The sequence below is a fragment of the Sinocyclocheilus rhinocerous genome, unplaced genomic scaffold (assembly GCF_001515625.1).
Source record: "Sinocyclocheilus rhinocerous isolate Xijiao unplaced genomic scaffold, SAMN03320098_v1.1 scaffold1038, whole genome shotgun sequence".
NCBI lineage: Eukaryota > Metazoa > Chordata > Actinopteri > Cypriniformes > Cyprinidae > Sinocyclocheilus > Sinocyclocheilus rhinocerous.
In genome coordinates, this window is record NW_015632707.1 from 484008 (window position 1) to 496116 (window position 12109).

At 34.8% G+C, this 12109-nt stretch overlaps 2 long non-coding RNA genes across 2 annotated transcripts in view; one reads left to right on the forward strand and one right to left on the reverse strand.

Moving 5' to 3' along the window:
* The first annotated feature begins 69 nt into the window (after window positions 1-69).
* Window positions 70-12109, forward strand: part of LOC107742727 (uncharacterized) — a 23493-nt gene continuing 11453 nt past the window's right edge. The window contains exons 1-2 of the long non-coding RNA XR_001640331.1: window positions 70-80; window positions 5919-5924. This is a non-coding gene — a long non-coding RNA (uncharacterized LOC107742727). The remainder of the gene's footprint in view (window positions 81-5918; window positions 5925-12109) is intronic.
* On the reverse strand, window positions 2170-6705 carry LOC107742728 (uncharacterized). Its single transcript, XR_001640332.1, has 3 exons — window positions 6559-6705; window positions 5910-6013; window positions 2170-2998 (listed from the first exon to the last, which is right to left on the reverse strand). It is a non-coding gene; the product is annotated as an uncharacterized LOC107742728 (long non-coding RNA).

The window sequence follows — 12109 nt, forward strand, 5'->3', positions numbered from 1 at the left end:
ATTTGATGCAGACTGTTATTGTTGCTGGTGACCTATACCAGAAAGGTATAGGGTGTGCGATTTTGTGGTTTAGCACTTAGGTTGACATTTCCTTGAAGATGTCAACAATCAGGCTGTGGTTAGTTTCTGTCTACACAGATCTTTCTCCCACAGTTATCTGAAATTACATCGGTGACTAATACTGATGTTATATTTTTATGCATAACTGCAACTGATTATAGCATGTCTACAGCAGGAGTGTTTAGTTAAGCGGTTAAAGCAATAGTTCAGCCAAAAATTTAAATTTGCTTAAAATTTACTCACCTTCTGCCATTTAAGATAAGTTTGTTTCTTCATCAGAACATATTTGGAGAAATTTAGCATTACGGTTGACATTTCCTTGAAGATGTCAACACTCTGTTTACTGTGCTAAAGAGCATCTTGTGATTTATTTATGATGGATACCAGAACAGCTGTCTTTATGAAGAGTCCATTTCTTAAAGAATGTATACTTTTATTCAACAAGGACACATTCAATTGATCAAAAGTGTCCGTAAGGACATTTATAATGTAAAATAAATAAATAAATAAATAAATAATTTCAAATAAATTTAACTTTTTATTCATCGAAGAATCACCGTTTCCACAAATGCATCACCACGAATGTTTTCAACATTGATAATAATCTGAAATGTTTCTTGAGCAGCAAATCAGCATATTAGAATGATTTCTGAAGAATCATGTGACACTGAAGACTGGAGTAATGATGCTGAATATTCACTTTTTTAATATGTAAAAAAAAATACTTTCAATGAACTTTAATTTTGTAAATTACCTGTATTTGTTTAAGTTATTATTACGTAATCAAAACAACCCAACTGCAGTTTGATTGATATTACTTGGAATGCACAATAAAAAAAAACGTGATTTCTGAAAAAAAAATAAGAATTGAGTTATCGGTTTTTGCAAATGAACTCTTCAAATTACATTTTAAAATATATTTAAATAGAAAGCAGGTATTTTAAATTCTAATAATATTACAGTTTTTACTTTATTTTTGATTAAATAAATGCAGCCTTGGATGAGCAAAAAAAAAAAAAAAGGACAATAAATAAAAAAGGCCAAGAACAATAACTATAAAGATACAAATAACTATATTATCGTCTAAACTGATGTACAAAAATATTGTTTATTACAAGTGCACACTGCAGTTTTGTTGTCCGCCACTTGAAATGCTCAAGCGTTTTAATGCAGGATGGATTCTGATTGGCTGTCAATGTTTTATTATTCAACAGCTCGAAAAAAATAAAACAATATTTAGAAAGGGACTCCAACGATATCGTTCCTTTTATGTCGTTATAGTTGTGGCATGGAATCTGCTATTTTTTTTTACTATTTTTTAATTTTTATTTAATTTTAAAAACTCATTTTAGAACAACTTTTAAAACTAATGTTATATCATTCCCAATATAGTTATCTTCCTTGGTGTGAAAACTTTTAAACGGTAACTTTTTTGCATTTGCATTTTTTTGCAAAGTATTTACCTACAAATGTAAGTCTCAATGGAAAAAAATTCAGTTTTTCTGCCTTTTGAACCTGTATCAAGCATGCATTACTGCTTTAATCAGAAATTATGCAGTTACTTCACCTAAAAATGAAAATTCTGTCATGATTTACTCACACTCATGTGGTTCCAAACCCATATGACTTTCTCTCTTCTGAGGAACATAATAGGAGTCATTTTCGTAATGTTCACATTTAAGCATAGCGCCTCTAGACACACTGTGGCACATTAGTGATATGAAACATCATTGTTTCCTATATATCTTGTTACTGATCATGATGTAATGCACTTGACTGTTTTGAATTAACTGTGAGCATGAATTAGATTTAAGAGCTTGTCTGCGCACAAAGCTATCAGAAGACTTGAGAAGACTCTGAATGTAATGCAGTTGATACTTTTTGGTGTTTTTTTTTAAACTGACAGCTTAAATCACCACTTTCATTAAGAAAAAGAGCAGCTGGGACATTCTGCAAAACATCTGCTTTTATGTTCCACAGAAGAAAATCACACATTAAACTGTTTTTAATTTGAGTAAAGTAATCCTTTTAACAAAAGCTTTCCACTTCATATCCGCCATCTTTATGCAAAAACATGACTACTGACTTAATAAAACTAAATGTGCTGAACTTTTCATAATGCAATACCCATGCAACAGTCACGGCTGAGTAATGTATGTGAGAATGGAAAAAGCTCTCCAACTTTTTCAGCACGCGCTGAAAGTTTCGACATGTCCGTCTAGCCGAGAGGCAGAAAGGAGGAAATACATTGAAAAATGAATCTCTGAGACTTCCTCTGGTGCTGGAACGGGTTGCCACGACCACCCTGATGCCTGCTGTATTTGTCTCGTTTATCTAGACATGATGCAACACTGAGCTCAGAGTTAGAAACCCACCGATTGGCCGCCGCGCAACAGCCTTAAGGGATGGAGGGGGGTAAAGTAGCAATGCATCACCTCAACTGGTGGCAATAAATCTGGAGTCTTTCTTTGGGTGTGCTCCAGTCATGTAAAAGCCGTTTAAATCACCATCCTTCCTGCCATATTACTCACCCTTGACTGCCGTACGCTAAATTACATTTGGGCTTGAATTCCAGCCCTCTCACTGCGGGAGGCTTAACGCGTGAATGGGAATTGATCTGCTCTTTCAGGCCGCATCAGGTTGATTTTTCCGTCTTACAGAATGGGGGGAGTGACCTTCCACGCCAGGTTTCAGAAGAGAGACGAGTCGAATCATATACCTTTTGCTTAATTCAGGCACAATGAAGGGATTGTGGTGGGCAGTGTCTGTGCACGTGTCGGCTGAAGGACAGAGGGCCGATTAACCTCATCTCCACACCTGCTGCGTCGCTGGCATTCATGCTCAAAGAGAGGTCAGAGGTCGCATTCCAAGTCTGAATTCTTGACCTCCTCAATTAATGCTCATATATTTCATTCGGTGTCCAACACAAGCCCTATACCTTTAGAAGCAAATGCAGTTGCGTTTGTTAGTGTGATAATTCAAGAAAACATACTAAAGCAATATGAAATTCATGCATTTGGAAAACATTTTTATCAAAAACAAACTGTATTCAAACTGCATTCAGGTGTGTGTGTTTGTGTGTGCGTGTATATATTAGTGCTGTCAAACGATTAATCGCAATTAATCGCATCCAAAATAAAAGTTTTTGTTTACATAATATATGTGTGTGTACTGTGTATATTTATTATGTATATATATATAAAGACACACATACGGCATATGTTTTGAAAATATTTAGATGTATATATTTATATTCATATAATTTATATATTATATAAAAACATAACATATTTTTCTTAAATATATTCATGCATGTGTTTGTATTTAATCATTTGACAGCACTAATATATATGTATATATACATATATGTATGTATATATTTCTTTGAATTGGTTTTTATTTTTTAGATGTTATGTTTTCATTTTAATTTTAGTTAAAGTTTTGGCAATTTACTTATATTTTTGGATGTTGTATTATTATTTTATTATTATTATTGTGCCTATATATTTCTTATTAATTTAATTTCAGTTTTAGTTATTTTAGGGCATCAAGTTAAACGAACTAAAAAATGAAAAATGTTGCCTTGGCAAATAGATAACAAAAGTTTTTATTTATTTATTGATTGATTTTTTAACTCAAGTTTATTTAAGTTATATGGGGCTGTTAGGCACAAAGTGAGGTTGGAGTGCCTAAAACTTCCTTAACAATGCAAAAAATCACAGTTCTCAGTAACACACTGGTCCAAGAGACATAATCACTTATATATAATGGTTTGGGTTCAGCAAAAGACAACATTTAAACAATTACTGTACTTTCTTAATAATAACTACAATTTGAAATTTTCTGAAGAAAATGTGAATCCTTGCCTGTGCATATTGTTCAGCAGGTTTAAAGTATAAAAAGCACTTTTTTTTTCAGGAAAAAGTTTCTTTAGATTATCAAAATGTTCTTCACACAGAAGAAAAAAGTGGTTCTAAAAAAGAACTGTTCACTGAAAGGTTCAAGGAAGCCAAAATGCTTCTTCTATGGCATTACTCCAAACCCCCCTTTGGAATCTTTATTTTTAAGAGTGTTCTATAATCAAATGATTGACATAGAACATTAACATAGAATTCCCATTATCCGCAGTCACAGATGTGCATATATTGGTTACTTTCAACTGTAGCTCATCTAGTCAGAATTTAGAGCTGGATCTATGTGTTTCATAAAGTAAATTTACAACAGTCACACAAACTGGTAAGAAACTCTTTTTTTTAACCCGCACAACCTAAATTTGATCTGAGTAAAAAATTACTGTGGAATAACAATTTTACAATTTTAGCGTGAGGTTCAAACCGTCTATTATCTGCTGCCATTATTTGCAACTACGCTTTTGGTTTTATCTGTAAGTTACCGAGTACAATATTAACATACATTATAAAGAGCCAGCAAAGAGTAATTTGATGACAGGATAACGTGTTTTAATCATGGAACAGTAACCGAGTAAGATATGATAGTATTGTTAGCTCGTTAGCATATATACTCAGACTGCATTTGATTTGTTATTTATTACCGTCACACAATTTATACAACGGACACATGTCCCAATCTTTATCTAAGCAAAAGATATGCGTTTATGAACCAAATTCATAATTCTTGCGTGATTACTGTGAACATGCTGCTAGCGATTGCAAAAATAGCAGCAGATGGACAGACGGAATCTGTCGGGTTTTATTTTATTTTTAAACTTTATTTTAATTTGGGGGGGTGTGTCTGTAATTAGTTAACTAGAGAAACTATCTATTCTTTACATTATTTTTTCCTTGTCCTTGTAGTTCAACTACTGAAGGCTGATTTTGTAGAGAAGCAAAGGACTCCTTCTTTAAGAAAATGTAAGTTTGCCTATTGTTTGTTCAAGTAATCATTCACCTAAAAATGTTTATCTCATCATTTACTCAACCTTATGTCTCAAACTCGTAGGACTTTGTCTTGGAGGACAAATGAAGATATTGTCGTGGAGAAATGATATCTGTTTTGCCCATATACAGTGGAAGACCAGTGGGAACCAAACCTTCGAGTTTCAAAAGGAACATAAAGGTATGATTAATCACCAGTCATTTTGTCTGATATTAAAATATCAGACCAAAGGACCACAAATTAGAGACTGGAATTGCAAAATGTACAGTGAAAATTGTTTTCACCCAAACAAATCGAATCACTTCAGAAAACTGGCTAAATCATGTGACTAATTAACTTTATGCTCCATTTACTGTATGTCTGTTGGTATTTGAAAGTTTGATCCCCATTTTCTTTTGCATTGTAGGGACAAACAGACATTCATTTCCAGTAAGGTATCATCCATATTGGAGTTTAAATTGGCAAATGCTGATTTGTATTTTATAAACCATTTGTTTTGAAAAAAAATAAAAATAATACATTAGCTGGTGTTCACTGAAGCCTGATTTGAGAGTACATTTGTATTTTATGAACAAATAAAGACTTTATGTATGTTTGTATGTTTTTATGTATGCCTGTTTTAGGGCATATTGTAAAAGTTTATCTAGTCTTGTATCAGAATAAAACATAACTTCACTTTGTTCTCTTTTGTAATACACAGTCAATTCGAAAATGCAGGGTATAATATGCATTTAAAATTGAGATCATGCGGTTATTAGTATGTAATTTAAAAGATATATGCTGCTAAATTACAGTTGTATACTGTAGATGACAAAACGGCATTTTACTGTTAATTTCAAAAACGGTAGCACACTGTATTTTTACAGTATGATGCTGTCAACCACAGCTGCCAGTAGATTACCGTTTTTTTTACAGGGAAATTTTTTACAGTGTAGGCAAATCAGATTATTCACCATTCCAAGGAATCTGTAGGATGGCGGCCAGATACAAACAGTGCAATCCACATTCTGGGATGTTGGTTTGTCTCTCGGTTTTCTTTAGGGGTCAGTCACTCTTCCTGACACACAAACAGAATCTAGCAGGAATCACTTAGCACAGGCTACAGTTTAAACTCTGAAGGGACATAACATGGAAAATGGGAGTTTTCTTACTCTTTTGAACTGAAAGAGCTTGCTAATTTACAGTTAATTATCATTCATTTATAATTAAACTTACTAAACCTTGGCACGACAAGAATGTATAGTCATACCTTTGATGAAAATTTCCTTTAGATTTAGTCATTCGCTCATTATACTTTAAATATAGTTATAATATAACTGTTTGCAAATCAACAGGGGTGTAGGAACTATCTGAAATGTATGAGAAACACATAATTTTGGCTTAAGAATATGAATTATGTAAGGTGACAGTCATACCTGACTGGCTAAATTAAGTTGGTTATAACGGCAGTAATAATTGCTGTTTTACTCTTAAAGGGTTGAACTCAGGGGTTGTGTTAAAAATACTGTTGCAAAAATGCTTTTTCTCTTTTCTAAGGCTCAGACTGAAAGTGTAAAATGGTTGAGTAAAACAAAATACTAAATTTCAGGAGGCAAAACTCACTTCGTAAGTGGAATTCAGGGGGGGAAAGTATCAAAATGCTATTAAAGAGCAGAATATGACCCCATTAACCACTGCGGGTCTGACAGGAGCTTCCTCATACCAGAGCCGACATAAAGCCCCTGCGGAGCAGCACAAGACTCATTATCTAGACAGATGAGCAATGGACGGAGCGCAGATACATCACAAAGAACTAGAATCCACAGTGAAAGACTTTCCATTTATGTGCTGTTAATGGATGGCTGATCATTGTAGCGTGTTGTAATTTGGCTGACCCTCCGCTGGACGGTAACACCCTCGCTTCATTGTGGACACTCTGTGAAATAACAGGCAGCATGCAGAAAATCACTGATATCTAAATCTGCACATTGTTCTACTGTAATAGCAGGGTATGCAAGGTTTGCCCCCAATATCTGGTGTTCATATGAGCTTTCAAGACATCATAAGTAATTAATGGTGTTTGCTAAAGCAAGCCTCACTATTATTATTGCTTATACTAGTACAAAGGCTTAGGGACCCGAACAAACCCCAGAACTCTTGCATTAAACTTTGGTGCGCAACTCGTTCTCTAAATTGTGCAGTGTGTACTTTTCTAGCTGGACAATAAAAATAGTTAAAAACAATGGCATGACAAGAATGCATGGCCAAAAGCATAACTTAGTCATAGGTTTGATGAAAATTTCCTTTAGTCAGTGATTGTCATGTCATATTCATTAAAAGAATAATTAATCCAAAATTGAACATTTGCTAAAAATGTACTCATCCTCAGGCCATCCAAGATGTAGATGAGTTTGTTTCTTCTTGGGAACAGATTTGGAGAAATTCAGCATTACGTCACTTGCTCACCAATGGATCCACTGCAGTGAATGGGTGCCGTCAGAATGAGAGTCCAAACAGCTGAAAAATAAAAACATCACAGTAATCCACACCACTCCAGTCCATCAATTAACGTCTTGTGATATGCAAAGCTGCATGTTTCTAAGAAATAAATCCATTATTAAGATGTTTTTAACTTTAAACTGTTGCTTCTGGCCAAAATATGAGTCCATAATCCAGAATAACGCTTCCCCCAGTGAAAAGTCCATCCCCTGTTATCCTCTCACATCAAAAACCCATGACATATTTGTTTAGAACTGTTTTGGCTTGTAAACGGTGCTTGATCTGTGCATATTGGCTGGAAGGGTGGATTATTGTGATGTTTTTATCAGCTGTTTGAACTCTCATTCTGACGGCACCCATTCACTGCAGAGGATCTACTGGTGAGCAAGTGATGTGATGCTAAATTTCTCAAAATCTGTTCTGATGAAGAAACAAACTCATCTACATCTTGGATGACATAAAGGTGAGTAATTTTTTTAGCTAACTTTCATTTTTGGGTGAACTATTCTTTCAAATTTAGTCACTTTTCACTTCGCCATACTCAAAAAAAAAAAAAAAAGTTGACAAGTATTTTTACCTATGTTTTTTTTTTTTTTTTTTTAAAGCAAGAGACCATTTTTTGACCATATCAAGTTTGATATTGATATTTAATATATACATATTCATTCATTTAAAAATGCGTCAAACTACTTTTTGGTAGTTATATTAGTATTAGCTTTTATTTGCTTTTGTTAACAAAATAATAAAAGTCAGCTATTAAGTAATGTTGATGACAAAATTAACACTAGAAATGCAACCACACAAAAACGCTGTATAGTAATAATACCCTATAGCACACGCAAACACCACTCACAGTTTATTAATAAAAAAGAAAATATAAAACTCCCGTACAGCATGTTTTATATGTAAAGCTGTGAGCACGTACCTCATTCCTGTCTTTCAAAGCCTTGTCTGCTTTGCATATCTGAACACAAACACAGACAAACATTCTCCCTTATTTACCATCAACTTCCTCCAAACCTTTCTGGGTCAACGGACTCTGTTTATGATACTTTCAAAGGAGGCCTTGTGAATTTCAATGGAATTTGATCTGAGAGCATGCATACATCTGCTCACATGGCTTTATTAGATTTACTCACTGTTTGACAACACACTCTCACAATTTATTCCCAAAAGCACTTGCAAATCATACAAGGAAAGCGTGCCAGACAGAGCAGGCCTAAACTGCGTTATAGAAGTGCACCTAATTAAGGTCTCGTTCTAGAGGACTGGTTTGATTTACTGCAGCATCTCGAAACTAAAAGCATTCGGTTCATATGCGTGAGAGAGAGAGAGAGAGGTATGGAAAAGCAGACAGGTGTAACTTCCTGTTTTCAGTGGTTTAGCCGAGTTCATAACTGATCCACTCAAAATGTAATTTAGATGAACTTTCAAAGAGGATTAGATAAGATCACAGTCGATGGGATTGCATAAACATGTTTCTCCTGAACATTAAGAGTCAGTGAATCATCATCCAAACTAGCTAATGGAAAGTTCTGAGAGACATTTCAATTATAAATTGCTGGAAGCTTCCGTCACGTTTTTTTTGTTTTGTTTATCGTACGCGGGTCATTTGGGATGCTAGAGTCGCTGGCCCTCTTGTGTAGTTGTAGTCTTGAAGAGGCCATATGCTAATATCTGAATATTATTAACATACATTTGTGTACATTGACATTGAAAACAACAAACTGCACCGGACATGGTACTTTCATAAAACTCGCCATATACTTTTAGTATGTGTGTTTTGTTTTTAACCTCTGTAGTCATTTAATGACATTAAAGTGAATAAGTAACTGTCTACATTTCCTGTCCAAGTACATGTAGACCAAAGTTTTTATTATTTCACATTTCATACAAAAAGGTCATTTAAAACGCTTTCTACAGCCATACCGTCATTTTGAGAAAAGAAAAAGAATAAGGGTCAGTGAAGGTCCCATTACTTAAGCATTAGATGCACAAAAAGGCAGCTGTTTTGTAGTTAGTGCCATCAGTTCTGTTTAAAATGCTAATGTTTAACATAAGAATAACCTAGCAGGAAAAGTGACTTAAATTATATAAACTTCTGTATTCTGTTTTCCTTACAGCATGACAGGAATTCATGCTGAAAGAAAAAATATCACATTTAATTTTCTAACTTTGTACACAAATGTAGCATACATGTTAAGAAAATTAAATTAGCTTAACCTCTTTATTTTTTCTTACACAATTAAATATATTCATTATATGTTTTAAATGAACCTAACCATTCAATCTTATGTATTTACTTCTTTATTGCAGGATTTAAAATGGCAAAAAGGTACAATTAATACATGTAAGAATTGAGAAAATTAAATGAGCTTAACCATTCAGTGTTGTTATTTATGTGTTATTTATTTATTTTTTGCACAATAAATGTATTGCACACATCGTAAAATATAAACAACAAAACTATCAAGAGTACTGTTAATATACTGTACATAAAAATTGATCAAATTAATTGGAGCTTAACCATTTAGCTTGATTATTGATTGACTGATTGATTGCACAATTTAAAAATATATACAAATAAAAAGAAAATACAACTAATATGTAAAAACTGTGTGTTGCAATAACTACAATCCAACACTTGGCCTGATACTAGCCTCTGCTAAACCTGCAACCCTATTAGGGCCTACCTATTAATAAAACAAAAGTCATATTTTAAATCAAATTATAGAAAAAACAGGGCTTAAAACTATATTCTGACATGTCCCAAACTGCAGTGTTGCAAAAGTTTGCAAGCCTCATATAATATAGATGCAACAAAACAGCTCATATAATATTTAGCTTGACCTCCCAAGATAGACGATCAACATTTTCTGAAGGTTAAGCACCTCCATTCACTGATCCTTGGCTGAAAAAGAGCACTTCAGACACTATTTTGTACCCTTTTTGTGGAAAGTGCCAGAGAAAGAAACAAAGAAGAAAAAATAAACCTCCATCTCCATGCACGCCGATTCACAACGTTCCATTACTGTTGTGTCAAATCTTTCTCTCTCCCTCTCGGCTCTAAGTGGATCTCAGCTCTGGTCTGTGTGTGTCTCATGGACCATTGTGTTGCCGTGTTCGTGGAACTGAAGGGAACAGAACAAGCAGTCTGTCATTTACTCATGACTCATCGAGGTTGATGCCTCCGCTACATCGCTCCCGAGGATGCACAGCAAGCAAACCAGACAATCAATCATATTTTAATACAAAACAGCCCCATTTTCAACGAGACACACTGCTATCAGAGAGAGGACCTAATTAGATAGGTGCAGAAACAGCATAATCCTGCAGAGAACGATCATTACCAACACGGCGAAAAGCGTTAACCCAATGATGGATGGCGGCTGATATCCGAGCCGTTCGGAGAGTAATTGCTATAACGCCAGCGGAGCAGACGCATACCAAAGTGCGGCAACTAGAAAAGAAAGTCATTATGATATACTTTTTAGAGAAGTTGTTGAATATCCTCGGGTAACACGGCTAAATCTGTACTGACAACACTTCCTGTGCTCCGCTTCAGAAATTAGGCTGCATCAATATCAGGCTTGTATATCCTGTTTAGCATACCGGTGGCAGGTTTTGCATACGGGCTGCATTACTGTCGCCTTACTGAATGGTATTATCGTGATTGACCGTGAGGTAGGGGAACAAAAGGGTGACCTGCACGCCGAGCTGGAGTTTGTGGTTATCATTTCTCTTTATCTACGTGTGCCGGTATCAGCGTTTAGTATGAGCAATGTCACAAGTCTAGTAATGGGCGAAAAACTGTTAGTGCGTGGCAGGGTTATTATGGTAAATCCAAAAATGAAAATTTGCGGAAAATTTACTCCCCCTCAGGCCATCCAAATTTGTTTTTCATCTGAACAGATTTGGAGAAATGTAGCATTGCATCACTTGCTCAGCAATGGATCCTCTGCAGTGAATGGGTGCCATCAGAATGAGAGTCCAAACAGCTGATAAAAACATAACAATAATCCACAAATAAGAAATACATCCATCAATAAAGCATTTCACCTTCAAACCATTGCTTTCAGCCAAAATATAGATCCTGCATCCATAATATTGCTTTTGTCCATTGAAAAAGTCATCTTGTCTGAATCAGGAGAGAAATATGCACAGATCAAGCACCGTTTACAAGCGAAAACAGTACAAAACAGAGGGTGGACTTTTTCACTGGAGGAAGCGTTATTATGGATTATGGACTATATTTTGGCCAGAAGTTATGTTTTAAAGTTAAAAACATCGTGATGCAGCTTTTTGCTTTACAAGACATTAACTGATGCACTGAAGTGGTGTGGATTACTTGAGTATTATTGTGATGTTTTTATCAGCTATTTGGATCCTCATTCTGACGGCACCCATTCACTGCAGAGGATCCATTGCTGAGCAAGTGATGAAATTATAATTTGCCAAAATCTTTTCCAAAGAAGACACAAACTCATATACTTTTTTTAATGGCCAGAGGGTGACTATATTCTCAGCATATTTTCATTTCTGGGTGAACTATTCCTTTAAACTTCTGATATATGGTTTCTGAGAGCACACATCCGAACCACATGGACAGAAAGCGGCTGTCACAGCGTGTGAGTACTAAACTAAGTTCTCATTCACACACAAATTTACGTTAAAA